This window comes from Euprymna scolopes, chromosome 3 (genome assembly GCF_053919585.1).
Source record: "Euprymna scolopes isolate OS-2025 chromosome 3, ASM5391958v1, whole genome shotgun sequence".
Classification (NCBI taxonomy): Eukaryota; Metazoa; Mollusca; class Cephalopoda; order Sepiida; family Sepiolidae; genus Euprymna; species Euprymna scolopes.
Window position 1 is genome coordinate 59,681,045 of NC_136484.1, and position 23,920 is coordinate 59,704,964.

The following is a 23,920-nucleotide window of genomic DNA, read 5'->3' on the forward strand; positions in this document are numbered from 1 at the left end:
AAGTGTTATTTTCACGTTTAGGTCGATGTAACCTCCGACCTTCTTCAGGTGTATCAAGTGTATGTTGTTGAACTGGGGAATGCTTCTGCCGAACTCGGGAATCGGCATGCAATTTCAAACGGAACTCTTTATTTACTTCACAGGGGTAGCATGCTCTTGTCCAATCAACCATGACCTGATAAAGATCCTAAGTAATTTGCAATTGTACTTTTTGGTCGCTCGTCTGTCTTGAGTGTTATTTTCACAACATTCCAGTCGATGTAACTTTCGACCTTCTTCAGGTGTATCTTGTCGAACTCTGTAATGTTTCCGTCAAACTGGTGAATCTGCACGAAATTTCAAACGGAATTCTTTATTTACGTCACTTGGGTAGCATGCTCTCGTTCCGTCAGCCATGACTAGATAGGGGTCCTAAGTAATGCGCGATTGTATTTTTTGGTCGTCCATACTGATAATATCCTGAATGTTGAAGGTTCAATTCTCAGCGTGGGCGACCGAAAAATACAATTACGAATTACTTAGGACCTCTATCCAGTCATGGGTGACAGGATAAGAGCATGCTACTTCCGTGAAGTAAATAAAGAGTTCCGTTTGAAATCCCGTACTGATTCACAAGTTCGGCGGAAACATTACAGAGTTCGACAAGATACACCTGAAGAGCCAAAAACGTTGAGAAAATAAAATGAGATCAATAGTCTGAAGAATCAAAATAATACGAATAACCTATCCTTATCACAAAAATTCAGAAACATAAAACAACTTTTATTATCTATCAGCTCAAAAAGGGAGAAAATAAAATAAAGGACCTCTTTACGCAACCCTCTCTGGCTCAGCCAACTGAGCGCCGGTCTGCTGTGACTATCACTAGCAAAGCTCTGGTTGAGAGGATTCTCCACCAAATGTCGCAAAAAGCATTGAAGACCTTCCCCAAAAGATGCCCGAAAGGGTCAACCACATAACACTTGGCAGAAGTGTCGACAGGATAACCACCTGAAAATCTGACACTGGATATTGAAGAGACATAACCGGAGAAAGAGTTAGCCGACAGAATAAAAATGGCAAGAGATCTGGCTCTTGGAAATCGACCCAGACGAGTTATAAGGACTACAAATGAAATCTTCAAAACTCTTTAAATTGTTTTATAGAAATCCCCCCAGACAAGAAATGAAACTACTTCATGTAAGTAGTTAACCAAAACGAAAATAGGAGATACGTATTGGCTATAGTCTTGATGATCAATGTTATAGGTAGGGGGAAAGCAGTAAACAGGAATAGAGTTCCACAAGCCTTCAGTTCCTACAAATAAGCTATTGGAATAGGGATCGATTTGCATTACAATGAAGGTATGGAGATTCTTAGTATCGCCCGAACTCAGGATAGAACCTTCAACCTCTGGAAGAGTGTCGCTTTAAACTGAATTTTACTTAGTACTTTATCCGTTACGCCACGGTTTCTTGCGGACAATTACTTAAGCCGATAGGATAAGAACATGTTATCCCCTGAATTAAATCAAGAGTTCCGTTCGAAATTCTGTAGAAATTTCTGAGTTCGACAATATACACCCGAAGAAAGTCGCAGGTTATATCGTTTGATATTTTGTGAGAATAACACTCAAGAGAACAGTAGTTCGAATAAACCAAATTATCAATCCCCATCTCAAAATTTCAGAAACAAACATGAAGTGATCACACAGTTTTATTAATATACATTATCATTATACTATCGTATGAATCCGAAGATTCTATTGTTGGCATTGGTTTCCCCGATATTTTTCGTGTCAGAATTATTTCTAGAAAGACAGCGGGTACGTATGGAAGGGATCACATGAACATCCTAAGTGAAAGTGATTTTTTAGGGAACGAACTGGATTCGAACTTGATACACCTAGGTCGTCAGTCCGTGTCGTTAATCACAATATACATTATTAGCCTGGGTGCCTGGCGTTGCCCGGGTGTTTGGAGGTGTGTGTTGAGCAAAAAGACAAAAAAAAAAAACAGTGGTAATACCGCGAAGGAGGAAAAGAATATGTAAAAAAAAACGTGACGTGTTTGCTGTTGCGCTCATCGCCAAACCAGAAGTGACGGAGGTTTAAATTAAGGCTAGACAATTGAAAAGAGGGGATGACTTTCGAAAATAGCGGCGAAAAAGCGACCCTCCTTGTAGAAAAGTGCCCAGTTCAGGGTGAAGAAAATAATGTTTTTAGCCAGTTTTTTGATATTTATCGTCCGAAGGGTTAAGCTTCAAAACGATATTAAACTCGTGAAAATCTGTCGCCTCTGGTAAAGGTTTTAGGCAGACATACACACATACTTACATTTAAACAGACAGGTGAGATTTATACTATAGACTAGTGAGGGGTACCCGGCGTTTCCTGGGTGTTTGGAGGTGTGTGTGGAAACTCTGGGGGTGGGGGTTTAAAAAAAAGTAAGTATGAGGATCGAACCCGAACCGTTGAGGCAAAGTTGTAAATTAAAGTTTGAAAAAAAAAAGTGCGACGTTAACTATTGCCCCACCGCGAGATGCTAACGGAAACACGTTTGAATTTATTTAATTACTTGAATTTGGCAGGTGCCCGTTTTAATGAGTTAATGAGGTCAAGTTTGACTGCGGGATAGTATTCATTTACTGCTGAACGCCCCCCCCAAGATGTTATAGGAAAAAGACTAACCCACATGCTGCGAGCGACAAATGTTGAATATTTATCTTCCCGAAATCGAGCAAATTAAATAGACAGGCGAGCTTCGTTGTTAACTCTGAGATATTACGATTTATATGTGATATAAAAAGTTTTAAAAAGTTGTGAAGCGAGCGACCGCTTCTCTGAAAGAAGCCTTTTGTAGACATACAGAAAAAGCGAACACACATACATACATACATACATACATTTTCGCTTTTATATTTATAGATGATAGCTGACAGCTATTGAAAAATTAAGAAAAATTGCCCATGAGATTTAACACGAGGTGTCGATCGTAACAAAGACGAATACTGCGTTAAAGCCGAGAACCCAATAACGAGAACTTAGAATGAGAAATCAGCAATGAAATAGAAAGTTGTCAAAAAATGAACTTCTAAAAATAATCTCAGTTACAAAATAAACTGGTACAAAATAAACTGGTACTGGTGTCGTATTATTATGTGCTCTATTATTAAAAGAAGTGTTTTAACTTATAAAAACAAATCTTTCATTTGTGTGGATGAAATAGAGAGAAGATTAGTGATTCTATTTTTTATGAACGACTAAACCATCTGGCCTTCACTTTACTATGTCACTATACAGAAATATCTAGTCTAAATACATGGACATTCGTAGAAAACCTATAAACATAAGTTTTTACCGTAACTACTTGTTCACAATGAAACGTAGAGTAACAGTATTCTTATCACGAAAAAACAAAAATAGTTAAATAAAATTTTTTTGACGTAGACTTGCAGGCTGGTAATAATGAAGACTAATACAGTGATATAAATAACAAAACCTGTATTTATAATATGTTACATAAGTACACGTCATGATTCTGGAGCTACAACTGCCACTGAACGCAGCTCACGGCGTTTAGATATTGCTGTATTTATTGTCACTGACAATTTCTAAAATTGGTACACCAACTTCGCCCATGAGTTTTCATTACATGTGCATGTAGTTTTTAATAAGAATTCTGAAACATTATATATTATTTTATTTTTTTGGAATCCTTCGAGATGAGGTTTTCATAATTTGTGTATTGATTTTTTTTTTTTTTTTCGGATTTCGGGCCCATAGCGCAGTGAATAGAGGCGTTGAGTTTCTACGGTTTCGGTTGAGCATTGTCTTAAGATAGCGGTTTCAATCCTATCCAAAGTAGGTCAAAGGATTAGTTGGCCAAAATTAGGTGACACAACAACAACTATGGAAGACAGTAATTACAGGGGATACAGTTACAAGACTCCGCATTTCTATCCCGTTGTGGTTAATTATCTGAAGAAGTCCAGAGGATAAATTGGCCGAAACGTGGTGAAACAATAACAACTATGAAAATGAGGATAACAGTCCGAAAAAAAAAAGAAAAAAAAAGAAAGAAAGAAGGAAGGAAGTATCAGTAAACATTCTAAAACAAATAGATTTGTTATTTGTTTTTTTTTAGACAAACGAAGGTTATTCTGGAACTAAATAAAATTAACACAAAATTGAAAAAAAAAGCAGGTTTTATTTTATGACTCATATATGCTACAAGTTAGTTAAAATCACGTGCTTCACATGACTCAGTAAAAATTTGGTAAAAGTACTCAATAGTTAACACTAGAGATTCATAAAAACAACAATATTTCAATCAACAATTGATATAAAAAGCAGTAGAATAAATTTATCCGGCGAACTCAACTTGCTTTAGCATATGGAAACGATTTATGGGATTTTTTTAAACGGTAAAAGTACAGAATAGTTAACACTCCAGTACTCGTAAAAAAAAAAAAATAAAATAAAATAATAAAAAAAAATAAATGAAGCAATGGCGGAAACCGCCATTTTTAAAACGTGGAAACGATTTATAAAATGTTTTTTAAAAGTCTTTTTTTTTAAATATTACAAATCGTTTCCACCCGTTAAAACCAGTCGAGTTCAGTAGAGAATCTTATTTTTATACGATTTGTATAAATTGTGCTTGTTATTTCTTTGTTTACGAGTCCTCGGTTAAAAACTAGTGTGTACTTTTACTCGAAAGTTGTGATTTCAAGTGAAATTCTTTCGTCCTTGATCTGTAACGCGATTGAAGAGTTGGAACTGCCCTTGAAAGAGTCAATGAAATAATCACAACGTGAATTTGTATGCTTTACTTGTTTAAATTGATGGTTTTAATTTTTGACTCGATCAATCGAACAAACCAGAGTGACATTCTAATACTTGACGATTCTTTTAATAGTATAATATAACCCTAACCCCTCTTCTCCGGGGGCCGGGCCGCATCCGTCGCTATCCTGGTCTACGGGAGCATACTTGTGATGTACTTCTGGCCGTGTTCATCGCTCCCAGCTCACAGGACCATAGATGCTACCCAGCAGGGCTACATTCTTACTTATCTAGTGGTGGACCCCTCAAGGGTGACCAGACTCTCACTGGAAAATATCTTTCTGCTGCTCAGGGCACGCGAAATGTGCATGACCTTAAATCCGTGTGGCAACATTGTCAATTTCGGTCGTCACTCTGGCTTCGTGCTGGATCCAGTCTGTCTCCTTCATCATCTGGCGTCAGAGCATACCTGAAATTAACTGCATCTTCATTTCAGGCCGGCAATCGAGAACAAGGAAAAACTCTGGGACATTTTTATATAACGAAACAAAATAATTATTCATAAATCGTTTTACACTTGTTTAGTCGAGTTATTTGATTCAAGCTTCGTGATGCAGGTTGCATACTTAAGTTCCACTAATCAATTTCCCAGCTAAGAACAAGAGCTTTTCAACTTAGCTCTTATGAGGGTTTCCCCCCCCCAGGCGGGGTGAGAGCGATGTGGACGCCTCGAATGCCAGTCAGTAAAAAAGGACTCTGGACCCTAACTACAAAAAGTCAATCGTTTTTATCAAATCAGAAATTCCTCCTTCCCCCTTTTTGGAGTTATTCTTTCTTATTCTTCCCTTCCTCTCCCTCTCTTCTTTTATCCTATTAATTTGTACTCCCTTTTTCTTCTTTTGAATTTCCTCCCTCTCTCTGTTTCCCTAATTTCTACTACTCCTCTCTCTTTCTTTTGTGCCGAACCTTCTCCCTCATTAATGACCATATCTCTCCCTATGTTCAATTTATTCATTTATCTGTCCAACTAACTTATCACTTGGTTTGATGGTCTGGTAGTTAAATACAACAGGTGGACCCAATGACAACATCTCACAGACACCAAAGCAGACCTTTTGAACCAAAGTCATTGTACTTTTCAACAGAACATTGTTTCTTTAATAATTTGAATTGTTGTTCTAACCTAAACCAGAAAACGACCCTGTATTGTTTTTTTTCTGCCAACTCGAAAATCTCATTATCATATTTATTTATTTATTTATTTCCCATCTTCTCTTCCTCTATTTGAAAAGCAAGATCATTTGGTGTCGCCAGGGATCTCGTCATAATAGAACCAACAAAATAATGACAGCATCGGTTTCTAGGCCTGATCTTCGTAAATTGGTCATTTCAATTTTTTTAGTATGCGGTCGAAAGAATAGTAGTCAGAAAGAAAGTCTATTTTCATATAAAAGAATGCTTACCTTTTAATCATTTATTTTATGAAAATCAAACTTTTAATCTAGTAGTAATACTTGTCTTTTTTCTAGGAGCAAAATGTAGTATCTGTTCTGATACGACAATTCATATTTTCTTTCCTCAGTCAGCGAAGAAAAATCCTTCTAGATTGAGTTGATGTAATTTTTTTCCAATCCAGAGTGCTCCTTTCGGGAAAGCTAAATTTTACCCACATTAAAGCTTGTTTTGTGCACGTCTTACCTCAGGTCATGCGTTCCAAGATGCGTACATTCTCAATGTTATGTTCTAGTTTTTTTTTCACTCGTTTCTTTTCCGCACTGTTTTTCTCTTTGTTACTTCTGCTGTTTACTTTTTTTGGCATTCACCGGTTGTTTCCATTTGTCTAACGCCCTTTACGAACACCGGTTAGGGTTAGCGTTAAATAATGTTTACATTATTTAATTGGAATTCATTATTGAGATGAGTATTATTTATTGGTTTATTTTATTGCGGACTATTATCCTCATCTTTTTAGTTGTTTCACGACGTTTCGGCCAACTGTTCCTCTGGCTTTCGTCAGGTGGTAACCGCGACGGGATAGGAACTCCGAATCTCCTAACCAAATAATATATATATATATCATTCGGTATGGACCCGACCATGGAAGATCAGATAATAAAATAAATGTGGATTTATAAGACCAAGAAATCCAACCTTGATCGACCTTCGGGGTCCATGGCGCAGTGGATAGAGATGTTGAATCTCTACGGTTCCAAGTGAGCATTGTCTGAAAATTTCAATCCTACTCAAACCGTGGTGAGACGACAACAACTATGGAAGGCAGTAATTGCTGAGGATTCAGTTAGGAAATTTGGAGTTCCTAAGGCCAGGGGAATAGTTGGTCGAAACGTTATGAAACAACAACTAAAAAGATGAGGATAATAGTCCGCAATAAATAAATTATTAAATGATGTTGTAAATAAGAAGAATAGTTGACCAGTGAAATAGTAATAAAATAACAGAACTGCACTTTACATGTTTTCATTTTACTATGTGTCTCATTCAATAACTATTGGTTATCATCGTTAGTATGACTTGTATGAAAAAAGAGTTAGTATTGGAAAGAGTTCTTGTATAGCGACGTTAATGAAAGATTAGACAGACCTGTTGAAAGTAGTTCATGGATGTGTGTTGAAGTTAGTAGTAGAAACGTGCGTCCATGTATGGACAGGGACAAAAGATTAGACAGTCCCGTGGGAGAAGGAGAGTTCACGTGTGTATCGCATTAAAGTTTGTGCACTGAGGTAGTCGAGTTGGCTTGTTTGTCTTTTTATCAACTTAGAGTCAAAATCCCAGGCGAAGTTGCGCCCAACAGAGAAGTGTGTTGTCAAAGGGATTGTCCGTGGGTTTAACCTTTTTATAAACTCAGTCACGTGGGCAACTCGCCTGAGCGATGGTCGTTGATTGGACAAGCCAGAAAGGAAGTTGACTATTATAACAAATCAGCAATGATGTTATAACACAAAATATATTTAAAATCTTAAGCCGCGAGTATATGCTGCCGCTGCAGATGGTAAACGTTCACAGCATTTTATTTAATGTTCATTAAGTTAAACGAGTGTGGATGTACATCCGTCTATGCTCGTTCTATCGTTCTGCTATGTCAGATGTCGTTTGAAAACTTGTTGTTTTCTTTAGCATTCTCTAGTGTTGACACCCCGGTGTCGACTGAAGACTACTTTTAGTAAGCAAGCCGTTTCTTTTGATATCTAAATTCTAATTGGGAAGCGGCCTGATTGCTTACTTCTTTAATTGTGAATTTGTCTTCTGACTTGATTTTGTGTACATAGTTGTTGACAACGGTTGTAGATATCTGTCATTTCAACTTTCTGTTATGCGATTTTTTTTTTTTACATGGGCGTCACGATAAAGGTTATTAAGTGTCTGGTGGTCGGTGAGACTAGACCGTAATGATTGGTAGTAGTAGTGTTGGGACGATTAATCAGAATCGGAAACATGAATCAGAAAAATCGGAACATTTGAGGTTATCGAAATCAGTATCGGAATCAGTATCGGAATTGGAACAATTTGTGTCTACTTCCCGATGCCAAAACCGATTCTTTTAATTTTCTTTTTCATTTGATTTTGTTTAAAGCAAAATATTCCATTGCGGGTATTAATGCTGATATGATAAATGTTTATTGATTTTAAACTACTAGTAAATGTAAAATCGATAAATCATCACCCACGAATGTATTTTCAGGTTTAGGAAAATATCTTCATATTTAACGTGTTTTTACGGTAATCGAAAAAAAAAAAAAAAACAACAATTTTATTGTTAAATATTTAGAGATTTATAAAGAATCGGAATCGGTAATTGTACGGGAACCGGGAATTTAGTATGGAATCGGTAATTGTATCGGAATCGGGAAAAATATTGGAATCGCCCATCACTAATTGGCAGTGATGGAAGTAGCATTTGATTATTTAAAGAGGGCGGCTTAAGAAGAACTTGTTTATATTGGACTCAAAAACGACTACGTTGTAGTCAGCTGGAAACAGCTCCAGGGTATAGATTCCCACAAGCTGACTGTTCTGAAAATAAACTTTTCTCACGGAGTTTTCATGGAGTTTCAGGCACATATAGATGGTAGAAAAAATTGTTGAGAGTGGTTGTAGTTGGACGAGTGTTTGTTGTGAATGTTTTGCATGGATTGAATCTCAGTTGAACACTTGTCATGAAAATAACGTTAGAGCAGAGATAGACTCGCAACACCTCTTCTGTGAGAAAGAGGTTGCAAGGAAGAGAAAAACCGCCTCTTAGGTTTCGAAGCCAGTTTTGAACCCTGTCGATGCAACAAAGGTTGCCCTGAGCAGCCTCTCTCGAAATATGACAACCGTATTTTAGCTTAAGACGTATTTGATAGAGCATTGCGGTAGAATGATCTAAATATTTTCCAGCGACCTTGGCAAACAGACTTGATGTGAGTTATCCATTTCAGGCCAAGAGTGAAGGTCAGTCACAGAAGCTTGCGAATCAGGATGATTCCTCGAGACGAAAGGCAGTCGTTTCATTTTGGGGCTAAGTGGGGAGCAGAACGTTGGTGGTGAAAACATAGAAGCTTGCATTAAAATTAACAACCACGGTTCTGTTTTTTTTTTTGTTTGCCCAGGTGTTTGAAGGTGTATGTTGAGCAAAAATACATAAATAAATAAATAAATAAATAAATAAATAATAATAATAATAATAATAAAGTGATAGTAGGCAGGCAAGCTCGAACCTGTACCGCGAAGGAGGAAAAGGACGTGAATAAAACAAAACAAAATAAAAAAAAACAAAACAAAAAAACGTGACGACTTTGCCGTTGCGTCCATCTCCAAACCGGAAGTGGCAAAGGTTTAAATTAAGGCTAGTTAATCGAAAAGAGTGGATAACTATCGAAAATATCGGCGAAAAAAAAAAAAAAGAAGCCCCCCCCCCTGTAAAAAAAGTGGCTAATGAAGGTGAAGGAATTAATGTTTTTGACCAATTTTTCGCTATTTGTCGTCCGAAGTGAAAATCCGCCGCCTCTGTCGAAAGTTTTAGACATACATACATACATACATTTAAACATTTATATAATAGAAGATCATACACCTGTAACCTTAATGCTTAATATTATTAGACAGGGTTGGTGATCAAGCAAGAGGAATAAAAATATAGGTTATTTGAGAAATTCTTAACTAGAAAAGTCTGATTTTTCATTAATGCATTCTATAGCGTAAGAGGTCTTTGAAAGAAAAACTTAAGTAAAAGAGTACGAGTGAATTAAGGATTTCTTTGACTGAATTACCGAAGTAGAATCATTACCGGTTTCTAAAAAGCTTGGACGAAAAAAGAAAAAACAACAACAAAAAACAACAACAAAAAACAAACAAACAAACAAAAAAAAAAAACAAAAAAAAAAAAATCTCCCCAAAAACAAACAAAAAAACTAAAAGAAAAAAAGAAAAAAAAAACAAAAAAGAAAAAAACAAACAAACAAACAAAAACAAAAACAAAAAAAAAACAAAAACAAAAAAGAAACAGCCTTTCTTCTTGTTAAATTGTTAAATAATAAAACGCAGTATTTTTCTGCCGTCTATGTGCAACCAATTGCGTGTAATTCCGCTTTCCTTGTTGGTCCAATTGGCGTAAGTGTATTATCACTTCCCCGGAACATTAGCTTTTCTATTTGGCGTTTTGTTGGTACGTTTGATACACTAAAAACTTTTTATCGCTCTGAACTATATACAATAAATAAACAAATAAAATAGGCAAGTGAACGAATCTATAAAAGAAAGGTGTACATAGACCGAACCATTCTCAGTATTTCCGGATATTCCCGCCGTTATAACACACTTTGATTTTTGTTGCAACGAATGTTTGCGGAACAAGGGACGCTGCGCCGTATTCCAACATTCTTGCTCGGTAAGCGAAACACGTTTCTCTCATTTTATGTGATTTTTTTTTCTTTCTCGCATTCTTTATATTTTTCACTCTTTGCAATCGTTAGTTTAAGTAAAATAAAGGTAAAAAAAAGAAGCTTACCTTTTCATCTTATACTTTGATGACAAACACACATATATATATATGACAGGTATATATATATATATATATATATATATATATATATATATATATATATATATATATATATATATTGTAGATACCTCATTTGATTGAAGTCTTAAAAGATTTCACATCCTGTGGCTGCAGATTGGTCCTTTGTGTCCAACATACATACATACATACATACATACATACATACATACATACATACATACACGGGCGTGTTCTTGTCTGATAAAAGAAATGCATGATTAAATAGACATTTGTTTCGTTTAAAGAACAGATAACACTTTCTACTTAACTCTTTAAAGAAATTGGTTAATTCATTGGTTATTTTTTCATTTACTGCACATCAGCGCTTTTTTGTTATTTAACGCCGAAACACGATACTTGTTCAATTAATCCTATACAACGAATCATTTAGAATACGTTGCGTTTTTTGACGCATAGATAGAGGGGCAGGCTGGCAGATTTATATCTTAACATTCTTAGCACATAACTAACAACAAGAATTTAGCAAAACTCGTCTCCGGAAAACTCGTACCCGGAAAACTCGTCCCTTTTTGCTAGGTAGGAAAACTGGTCCCTTATTGAATAAATATCGATTGAAAACACATTTTATGACCGTTCTTGAAGAAGATATTGTCTTTAAAAGAGAATACACATCTCATAATATTTTTTAAAAATATTTTTACTTGTTTACTATTGTTTAAAAAAAAAAATTAAATTGATTTTTCTAAGTTTTCGTTTTCTACCTAGCTTTGAAAGTTTTTGGTGGTTCAACTTATTTTAAAGAGTTTATTTAGTACAAATAAAAGTAATATAGAGTGTTACTTTTGTACAAAAAATGTCCGACATGAGATAATCACATCTTAGGAGTCTCGATAATCACTCAAAAATAGAAAATTAAAGAAAATACTTTAGGTAATGTCCAAGATCATTGCTCGGAAAAAAATCAAGCTACCGGACGTGGATACGGTTGATTATGTAACGAAACCGAACGAAAGACACGAAAAATGAAACCATCTATTTCTAAAAAAAATACTCTAGTTTTTAACATTTCCGGTGTTATTACGAAACAAACAAACAAACAAACAAAAAGAAAACACTTCTTGTATTATCAAATAATAAAACAAATATTTTATTTAGAAAATTTGGTACTTCACGGAAACATGGGCCCTGGTGTTTTTATTTGATACTTACCCATTCAAAGCGCATGCGCAAAAGGTTTTCTTTGGTTTATTTAATCACGAAAACTTTTTGAAGGTACTATTTGAGGCCAAAAAAAGGGAGGGGGGGACAAAAGCATTATTTGAATATGTACGAAAAAATAATTTAACAAAAAAATATTTAGTGGAGAAAATAATAAATAAACATTAAATTAAATTAAATAAAAATAAAATAAAAACAAGCACGAAATAAAAGTATGAATCAAATTTACCCAAAGAAAAAAAAAATCCAAAAAATAAAATAAATACACTTGCTATTTAAAATAAAGTCTGAGATAATATATACGAAGAAAGTGAAAGAAAATCCTTTGAGTGAGCAATCATTAAAAAAAAATACTTTTAAATAAATGTTTTTATAATTATATATTGATACATTTTGATACAATAAATGTTTTTATAATTATATATTGATACATTTTGATACAATAAATGTTTTTATAATTATATATTGATACATTTTGATACAATAAATGTTTTTATAATTATATATTGATACATTTTGATACAATAAATGTTTTTATAATTATATATTGATACATTTTTATACAATAAATGTTTTCTATAATTATATATTGATACATTTTGATACAATAAATGTTTTTATAATTATATATTGATACATTTTTATACAATAAATGTTTTTATAATTATATATTGATACATTTTTATACAATAAATGTTTTTATAATTATATATTGATACATTTTTATACAATAAATGTTTTTATAATTATATATTGATACATTTTTATACAATAAATGTTTTTATAATTATATATTGATACATTTTGATACAATAAATGTTTGGGTTTCAAATATTTTTCTGTTCGGAAAAAATCTGGTTTGTTACTTATTTGCTGCGTTATTTGACCAAAAAAAAAATGGAGTTTTCGCCCTCTAACAATAGCCACCGTCTGCATACTGCACAAGTGCCCCCGTAATGACTTTTAAACGATACCCTCCCCATGTTAAGAATGGCTTTCGAAATAACATTATTATTTCAGCGCAGTACCAAAATTACATAACTACCGTGTTTTCTTTTTTGTTGTTTCGTAATAACACAAGAATTGTTCAAACTAAATTAATTCTGTTAAATAAAATAATTATTTTCTTTGATAATACGTGTTTTCTTTCTTTTATTTTTGTTTCGTAATAACACAAAAAGTGTTAAAACTAGAGTATTTTTAAAAATAAATATTTGGTTTCGTCTTTCGTATCTTGACTCCGTGATCAAGTTTATCTTTTTTAAACAAGAGATAAAAATAATTTTTTTTAAATATTATGAGATGTGCATTATCTTTTAAAGACAATTTCTTCTTTAACGCTCATAAAATGTGTTTTTAATCGATATTTATCAATAAGGGATCAGTTTTCCTACCTAGCAAAAAGGGGTGAGTTTTCTGGGCACCAACAACAATAAATCCGATAAAATTTGAACTCCGCATCATCGATTTCATAGTCCGCGAAGATATTGATTAGGCCAATCACGAACTATCTAACTTGGTGTTCTTAGTGCTCTAATCTTCAGAAAAAAGGATTGATCTTTATATTTTTCTAAGATTCATTGAGTTGGATCTAATTCTACGCACTGGGACATTTTTTACTTTAATAATCCTGTGCGTCTATCGAAATAAACATTTTCTTTACTTCGTCTGTCAGCCATGTTCGAATTGGGTATATTAAACAATTGCTAGCTGCATAATATATATATATATATATATATATATATATATATATATATATATATATATATATTCCTATGGAAGTAAGTTTATATTTGTCTCCATGATCAGCAGTAGATAGCTTCATTCAATCTGAGAACATGTTCGAAATAAGATTTTCAGTGTAATGCCAAATACAGAGTAGAACCACTTGGCCATCGAATGACAATTAAAAAAAAAAAGTAATTAAAATGGAAAATATATGTATGGTGGCGCTAACATAGATTTTTATAAAACTTCCTGAAAAGTTGTAACTAACTGATTTCTATATAATTTGTCTATACTTCGCGATAACTCTTGGGTGTGCCCAGAGGCTCTGTTAGGGCTAATAAAACACTCATTTTTGGGACTATTTTACCATATTTGTCCAAAACTTTCTGTGTATGCCTATTTAGCAATTTTGCATGGTACTAAACTCAAATTTAAATATGTTACGGCATTGGGGACTTTTGGGGCTAAATGGGGGAGGGGGCAAATGATGGACTTGGTCATTTCTTTTTTTTGCATGGTGCAGAACTCAAATTTACATATGTTAAGACCTAAAACTGCACTGTTTATTCATTTTCACCAGGATTTGACGTCCACTAGGAACTTTTGGGGCTAAATGGGGGAGGCAATGCTAAAGTTAGTAAATTTTTTATACTTCGTTCAGTGTGTACTCACGGGGAACCATGCTTCACTTGTTTTTTTCATGAGATCATCTGTCCAGGCATTCGCACCTCCATTTGGAAACGTCTTCAGGAAATTGTCACAATCAACTGTTAATTAACAAAGTCTATATTTACATAATATATAGCAAACGTATACATGATACACACTAGCAAAGATCTATTCTGGTATTCGAATAATTGTATTAAATGTTTTCTTTTTTCTTTCAGTATTAACATTTTCAATTTCGGTTCACAAACTTAATGATATTCTGTTGTAGAAGAGTGACTTTTAAAAGGACATAGTTCAAAACGAGTTGAAAGCAATAAAAAACGAGTATGACTAAATTTAGTCTTTCGGTGTTGCGCCGTTGCGGTGGTCGTTTGTAATGAAAACCAAATTCAGTTGCACGGATTTTAAGAATGAACAGAATAAACGAACAATAAAAAACGACCGGAAAACGATAGATGACAAAGAGTAACGAGGACATTGTAGACTTTTAAATACCAATATAGATTTTATAAGATCACCAGATAACACACAAAAACAATAAAAAAACAATAACAATAATCACAAAAATATAAGGCAAAAACAAAACAAAACGAATTAGACTGCAATGAAACCAAATAAAAGTGCACGAAAGACAAACGAAAAGCATTAAGAAAATAATGACTTTCTCGTTCGTTGGACGATTCAGCTTAACTCAATTCTAGTTTAATCGAGTAAATAATCGACAATGCAAGAAAAGACATGAAAAAAAAAAAAAAAGCGAGAAAATGTCGCCCCCCCCTTCAAACCCTCTTTCTCTATATCTATTCATCTCAATCCCCTCATATGAATCTTTCCTATACACATCTGCATTTCTACGCATCTATTTTCCAATTTTCTTATAATTTTGTTCTAGCTTGTGATAGGGCATCCTACGGGATGCCAGACTCTCTCATTCATCCAAATCGAGAGATCCTTTAAAGATTGTGACCCGGATATAAGAGACCCGAATACGAGGAAAACGGATATAAGAGAGATTTTCTCTGGTCTCAAATTAGAGCTTGTGTTAATGTACAGGGTAACCCGGTTATCAGAAATTTAGATATAAATGCAACCCTGATATAAGAGAGCCATAGTGACCGGGTGAGAAGTCCTTTTTATATCCGGGTTACACTGTATCTCTCTTGCACTGGGAGTTTTTGAAATTCTCTTTTTGCTTCTTTAATTACTAAAATATTGGAGATCTTCCTAAGATTCCAGTTTCTTTTCATGTCATATTTAAGGCCTTGGTATTTCGTTATCTTTTTTCCCTCTAAGCTCTGTTTAACCCAGCATCATTGTGGACACTTCTACTAAGGTTGCTTCTTTCTCATATTACCATGTCAGGTTTAAGAGCTCCGTTTTCAAGGTACATAACTAGTGGATGGTGCATGACTTACTTCTAACTTTTCTTTCTGGTATCCCTATGTTTATCTCTACTGTTATATAAAAGAAAGTTTGTGTGTGTGTGGGGGGGAGGAAGGAGTTCGTTCCTTATGGAATCTGCCAATTTTTATAAAATTTCACATGAAAGTACTTTATATGCTTGGCAGTGTTCTTGGATAGGTTTTGTATCTATCTTCAACATGGCTCGATAATCGATAATAAATAAATAAAAATCAAATAAAAAATATTTTTTTGGAAGTGTATTTATAATACTATTTTATTTTAACTCGGTCAACACTTATTTCTATCTGTACGTATGCCTTTTTTTATTTTCAAATTTTAGAATACACTTGTCAATTACACTATTGGGGTGATATTGGTTGGTCCACAACATCGCCTAATCTAAAACTCTGCGATTTTGCTTGTGGGGATATTTTAAGTCAAAATATTCAGTCACCGCCTTAGACCCCTTGAAGGATTAAAACGAGCTATTCGTTCTGAAATTGCTGCTATTCCATTCGAAATGATCCTTCAAGTTATCAAAATCTTTCGTGAACGTCGACCATCAAGTGTTAGTGATGGTGGGAAACATTTGGCTGATTTAATATTAAAGATTGTTTTAAATAAAATAGTACTTTACATACATTAAAAAAATATTTTATATTATTTATTTTGATCGACAAATGTACCAGATCATTTTGGGACCATATATATAAAAAAAAAAATTGTCCCAAATGATCCAAATGGCGTCTACAACTTTCCTCTACGAGAGCTGCAGAAGTAAATAATTTTGATCGTCGATTTGCTACTAATGCATTTAAGCAATTCCATAATTTATGGCCTCGAAAAATTTGGGTCACCTCATATTTTTATATGGTGTAATCTCGAGAAAAAAAAAAAAGAAAAAGAGTAGAATTACCAAGAACTATTTTATCAAGAGATATTAAATAGAGCAGAAAACAAACAAATCCAGATTATATTGGACAAACAAAACACAATGAAAGAATGTACAAATTGAATCAGTAAATCAGGATTCACACGTAAAACATAATAAAAGAGAACAAAAAAAGGCTCAGTTTTTAAAGAACAGAAATCAATTAAATTGAAAATTTCAGAAATAAATTTCTTTAAAAAAACAAAAACATAATAAAAGAGAACAAAAAAAGGCTCGGTTTTTAAAGAACAGAAATCAATTAAATTAAAAATTTCAGAAATAAATTTCTTTAAAAAAACAAAAACATAATAAAAGAGAACAAAAAAAGGCTCAGTTTTTAAAGAACAGAAATCAATTAAATTAAAAATTTCAGAAATAAATTTCTTTAAAAAAACAAAAACATAATAAAAGAGAACAAAAAAAAGGCTCAGTTTTTAAAGAACAGAAATCAATTAAATTAAAAATTTCAGAAATAAATTTCTTTAAAAAAACAAAAACATAATAAAAGAGAACAAAAAAAGGCTCAGTTTTTAAAGAACAGAAATCAATTAAATTAAAATTTTCAGAAATAAATTTCTTTAAAAAAACAAAAACATAATAAAAGAGAACAAAAAAAAGGCTCAGTTTTTAAAGAACAGAAATCAATTAAATTAAAAATTTCAGAAATAAATTTCTTTAAAAAAACAAAAACATAATAAAAGAGAACAAAAAAAGGCTCAGTTTTTAAAGAACAGAAATCAATTAAATTAAAATTTTCAGAAATAAATTTCTTTAAAAAAACAAAAACATAATAAAAGAGAACAAAAAAAAGGCTCAGTTTTTAAAGAACAGAAATCAATTAAATTAAAAATTTCAGAAATAAATTTCTTTAAAAAAACAAAAACATAATAAAAGAGAACAAAAAAAGGCTCAGTTTTTAAAGAACAGAAATCAATTAAATTAAAAATTTCAGAAATAAATTTCTTTAAAAAAACAAAAACATAATAAAAGAGAACAAAAAAAGGCTCAGTTTTTAAAGAACAGAAATCAATTAAATTAAAAATTTCAGAAATAAATTTCTTTAAAAAAACAAAAACATAATAAAAGAGAACAAAAAAAAAGGCTCAGTTTTTAAAGAACAGAAATCAATTAAATTAAAACTTTCAGAAATAAATTTCTTTAAAAAAACAAAAACATAATAAAAGAGAACAAAAAAAGGCTCAGTTTTTAAAGAACAGAAATCAATTAAATTAAAAAATTTCAGAAATAAATTTCTTTAAAAAAACAAAAACATAATAAAAGAGAACAAAAAAAGGCTCAGTTTTTAAAGAACAGAAATCAATTAAATTAAAAAATTTCAGAAATAAATTTCTTTAAAAAAACAAAAACATAATAAAAGAGAACAAAAAAAGGCTCAGTTTTTAAAGAACAGAAATCAATTAAATTAAAAAATTTCAGAAATAAATTTCTTTAAAAAAACAAAAACATAATAAAAGAGAACAAAAAAAAGGCTCAGTTTTTAAAGAACAGAAATCAATTAAATTAAAAAATTTCAGAAATAAATTTCTTTAAAAAAACAAAAACATAATAAAAGAGAACAAAAAAAGGCTCAGTTTTTAAAGAACAGAAATCAATTAAATTAAAAAATTTCAGAAATAAATTTCTTTAAAAAAACAAAAACATAATAAAAGAGAACAAAAAAAGGCTCAGTTTTTAAAGAACAGAAATCAATTAAATTAAAAAATTTCAGAAATAAATTTCTTTAAAAAAACAAAAACATAATAAAAGAGAACAAAAAAAGGCTCAGTTTTTAAAGAACAGAAATCAATTAAATTAAAAAATTTCAGAAATAAATTTCTTTAAAAAAACAAAAACATAATAAAAGAGAACAAAAAAAAGGCTCAGTTTTTAAAGAACAGAAATCAATTAAATTAAAAAATTTCAGAAATAAATTTCTTTAAAAAAACAAAAACATAATAAAAGAGAACAAAAAAAGGCTCAGTTTTTAAAGAACAGAAATCAATTAAATTAAAAATTTCAGAAATAAATTTCTTTAAAAAAACAAAAACATAATAAAAGAGAACAAAAAAAGGCTCAGTTTTTAAAGAACAGAAATCAATTAAATTAAAAATTTCAGAAATAAATTTCTTTAAAAAAACAAAAACATAATAAAAGAGAACAAAAAAAGGCTCAGTTTTTAAAGAACAGAAATCAATTAAATTAAAAATTTCAGAAATAAATTTCTTTAAAAAAACAAAAACATAATAAAAGAGAACAAAAAAAAAGGCTCAGTTTTTAAAGAACAGAAATCAATTAAATTAAAAATTTCAGAAATAAATTTCTTTAAAAAAACAAAAACATAATAAAAGAGAACAAAAAAAAGGCTCAGTTTTTAAAGAACAGAAATCAATTAAATTAAAAATTTCAGAAATAAATTTCTTTAAAAAAACAAAAACATAATAAAAGAGAACAAAAAAGGCTCAGTTTTTAAAGAACAGAAATCAATTAAATTAAAAATTTCAGAAATAAATTTAAAAAAAAAACAAAAACATAATAAAAGAGAACAAAAAAAAGGCTCAGTTTTTAAAGAACAGAAATCAATTAAATTAAAAATTTCAGAAATAAATTTCTTTAAAAAAACAAACAAAATAAAACAAAGGAATCCTTTTTTCAACGCACAGTTTAAAACATCTCGAATTAAATATAATTTTACTCAATGTTTTGTATATTAAAATTCGTTAATAATATTTGGATTTAATTGCTTTCTGTTCTTTTACAATGTATTGATAATATAGCGCCTGGTAATTTTAAACGCGGTCACGTTTTTTTTTTTTTTTTTTCTTTTTTTTTTTTAGATTACACCGTCTACAAAATATCATATGGTCTAAATTTTCCAATGTCAGAAATTTCGGACTACCCGAATACATCGGTACCTTCGATCTTATTCGTGATTTTTATGCTATTAATCTGTGTATGTATGAAATTTTATAACAAAATTGTACAAAGGTGAGGTGTTGTTGATGATTGCGCAATACTTGCTTTACAATTACACGCCCAGGCACCCTTACATAGCTTATCCACTGTATCTCAAAAGTGAACGGAGGCTATGACTAAGTTTCTAGGCCCGACCATATGTACCTGAAGAAAGTCGGAGGTTAAATCGACCGAAGCGTTATGGATACGACAATCAAGGCGAGAATAGTGTTTTAAATAATCCAAATAATTCAAATTTCTTTCCTTATATTGAAAATAGTCTTGCCGACCTGATAAAATTTTCATCGTTGACAATTGCATGATGCAAACTTCAATTCAATGAAGCTATTTTTGAATATATGGCATTTTCCTTTATCAGTATAAGGTGTACGGCATAATCACGTTGACACACCGGTTCTTGTTAGATCACTGAAGGTAAGCAATGTTTAACCTGGTTAGTACGAAAATCAGTGATTATTTGGTAATACAAGGTGCTGGATATGCTCTAAAGCCTAGAGAGGGATGGATGGTGTTAGACTATTCTTGCACAAGACACGCTACATGAAATAATGCAGCTCACCTCCCCATGACGCAGGAGAGTTAAGAGACTCATCATCATAAGATATACTAAGCAATAGCTTATTGGATAATACAAAGACATTTCTACAATATACCAATATCATGTATTCAAATTGTCTAAAAGTTTTCGTGATATATATTTTTTCACGATTTCAACAAAATTACTTTCTAAAAATTTCACAAATTCTAAACATCATTCGACATCTGTCGATCAGATACGTTGAATGACAAACGAATAAAAGTGTTATTATTATAAATAAGCTGAACGAAAAATAGATTCACTTCTGTAACTGATACGTTTTTATTTTGTGCTATTCTGATTTTAAGGCGTTTTGTTGGAAGTGAGGCCATTTTTAAAATCTTTTTTATTTTAAGAGCAAAGATTAGAAAGAAGAGGAGTTTAATGCTTTTCTTAGTTTAAATGTTGTTTTTTCTTTTTTAAATCACGATTAAGAATAGAACGGTATATTCATTTTATTTTTATGTATGTATAAACTTCATTATAATGTCTTTTCTTTCGTAAATATCTTCACAACCATTCTTCCCTCCTCATTCTGTTTTCATATCGACATGACTCCATTTTTATCAGTGAACTTTATTTTTTTATTGTTTTGGCTACTTTTTTTTTTTTTTAAATTTTTCTTTCTCTCATCATTCTTTTCTAACTTTATTTAATCATCTTCTTGATTTCGTTCCCCCTTTCTTTCTGTTCTTCTTTATTTCGTTATTTCGTTTTTCTTCTCTGTTTCGTTCTTTCATTCGATATTTTCTTCTTTCTGTTATTTCTTACTTTTTTTTCCCGTCCCTCTCTTTAGCTTACCTTTTCGTGCCCTTTTTATTTATTACTTTCGAGAAGAAAAAAATAGAAGAAAACTCCTCAACAAATTAAGACAATATTTCTGGATACAAAGTCTGGCATTCTGCCACCGAATTCAACAATTTCTTTTTATTGGCGTTTTTACTCTACATTGGGTGTCTCCATTTTGTTTTTATTTTTTTGTTTTCACTTTCTTTCATTTCAGCAAAATATACAAAAGATTTCAAAATGTCGTAGCTTTCCAACTTCTAAATATATCCTTACAATTCGCATCCGCACTCGTATGTACGTATCACAAACATATAAATCATGTGTTCTAAAATAATTCTTTGTATATACATATAACACACACACACACACACACACCCACACGCACTATTTGACAGGAACTATAATAATATGTTCTTTCCGTCCAAATCTGAAAAAAAAAAATCACATTCATTCGATAGCGTTGCCTTTGGCATTTCACGATTATTCTGTTTGCAATATGCTAAAAACAGACATAAAGGGCGAAGATAAGATATAAAAACATGTATTTATATCTAATACGTACATCTTATCATTTAACTTTACATGAGTACATTTGAGTTCGCGTGTAGGTTTAGGTATTTAAACCCGTCGACGCATATACTATATCAAGCCAGTGTGCTTGAAACTGCATCCAATATACTTTTATGTTTTAAACAAGTAAAAATACTGTCACTCTCTCTCTCTCTCACACACACACACACACACACACACACACACACACACACACACACACACACACACACACCGGTTTAAATGTTTTTTCAACATTTAAAAATATATGAAAAAAAAAAACAACTTTTATTCCCAAATGATTCTTTGGAAAACTCATTTGCTTGCAAATCAGTTAATCTCTTGCAACCATTGTATTAATTTTAATATAACTGTAAGTATTATTATTATTTTCCCCATGAAAAACTATTGTGTGTGTGTGTGTGTGTGTATATTTATTAGTGATGGGACGATTTCAAAATTTTTCCCGATTCCAATACAATTACCGATTCAATTTTAAATTTCCGATTCCGATTCGATTCCGGATTCCGATTCTTTAAAAAAAATTTATAAATATCTAATTAGAGATTTGTTTTTGTTTTTTTTTGTAAATTTTCAAATTATTACATAACCCCCACCCCAGTTAATTTTCGTGTGTATTTTCCTCAAATGCCTTCCTTGTAATTGATTGCAAATTGTAAGACAACTAAAGATTTATTTTAATTTTAAAACAAAGCCAAATTGTATCAGTTCGTCGTTAGTGTACAACATGCTACATGAAAGTTTTTATAAACAGTTAAAAATAGTCTACGATTCATAGGAAAACTGAGAATTCTGTGTCCTCTCTTTATGAATGAAGTTAAGGTTTTATTTTAGTTATAAAAATTTGGTGGATTGATTTGCTTTCCTGTAAAAACAAAAACAAAAAAAAAAAAACGAGATGCAAAAAAAAAGAAAAGAAATGATGATGACGACGACGACGAACAGACATTTACACTTTCTTTCTTTCCTCCAGTTTGAGATACAATCTCGTTTTTTTTAAAAAAATAAAGCCTTTATTATTGTTTTGTTAAAAGCAATGTCGTTGTTTGAAGGTGTCGTCTGCCATCAGACTGCAGTCGTCAACAAGTAGCAGTGAGAGGGGTGAGTGAGAGAGGTCTGTATAGGTCGCTTGCTGGCGTCTCTCTGGCGATTGCAGCTGAAATCCCAAAGGGCTAATTAAATTCTACCCAATTTACACCATTAACGAGGGACAGCGCAAATCAATGCGCCCTGCCAACCGATTGATCAGTGTGGCCGAATCACTTTGGCACTGGACATTTTATTAAAACTTTTCTAATGTTTGAATGATTCATGACAGTGTTAAGATAAGTCGCATTATAACTGAAATATATATATATATATATATATATATATATATATATATATATAAAACTTTTGCCACACAACAACCTATCTTCTTTGGTAGAGATTTTAAAACGAACTAAGTAATGAGTGATAAAAGTATAGAAAACAGTAAGAAATCTTTCTACTTAATTGAAAAATACTTGTCTGCTGACTATTACAGTTTATAATGTATGCCCCAGTAAAATTCGGAATTTCATCTTTCTCCACTCGTAGTTAAAAAATTGACTACGCCATGACTGCCAATGTATGGTTACCTAATACTAAAAGGGACCGATAAATCAAAATAATATGTAAATTAAATAAACATTATATATGAATAAAATAAATAATACATATAAATTAAATAAATAATAGATATAAATGAAATATATAATACATATAAAAAATAAATAATATATATAAATTAAATAAATACATATGAATTAAATAATACATTAAATTTAAATAAATAATAAATAAAAATTAAATAAATAATAAATATAAATTAAATAAATAATATATAAATTAAATAAATAATGAATATAAATAAAATAAATAATATATAAATTAAATAAATTATAAATCTGAATTAAATAAATGATAAATAAAGATTAAATAATATATAAATTAAATAAATAATAAATAAAGATTAAATAATATATAAATTAAATAAATAATACCTAAAAATAAAATAAATTAAATAATATAAATTAAATAATATAAATTAAATAAATAATATCAATTCAATAATACATATAAAATAAATAATAAATATAAATTGAATAAATTATAAATATAAATAAATAAATATGAATTAAATAAATAAATATAAATTAAATAAATAAATATAAATTAAATAAATAACAAATATAGATTAAATAATATATATGAATTAACTAATAAATAGTTAAATCAAATAAATAATATATA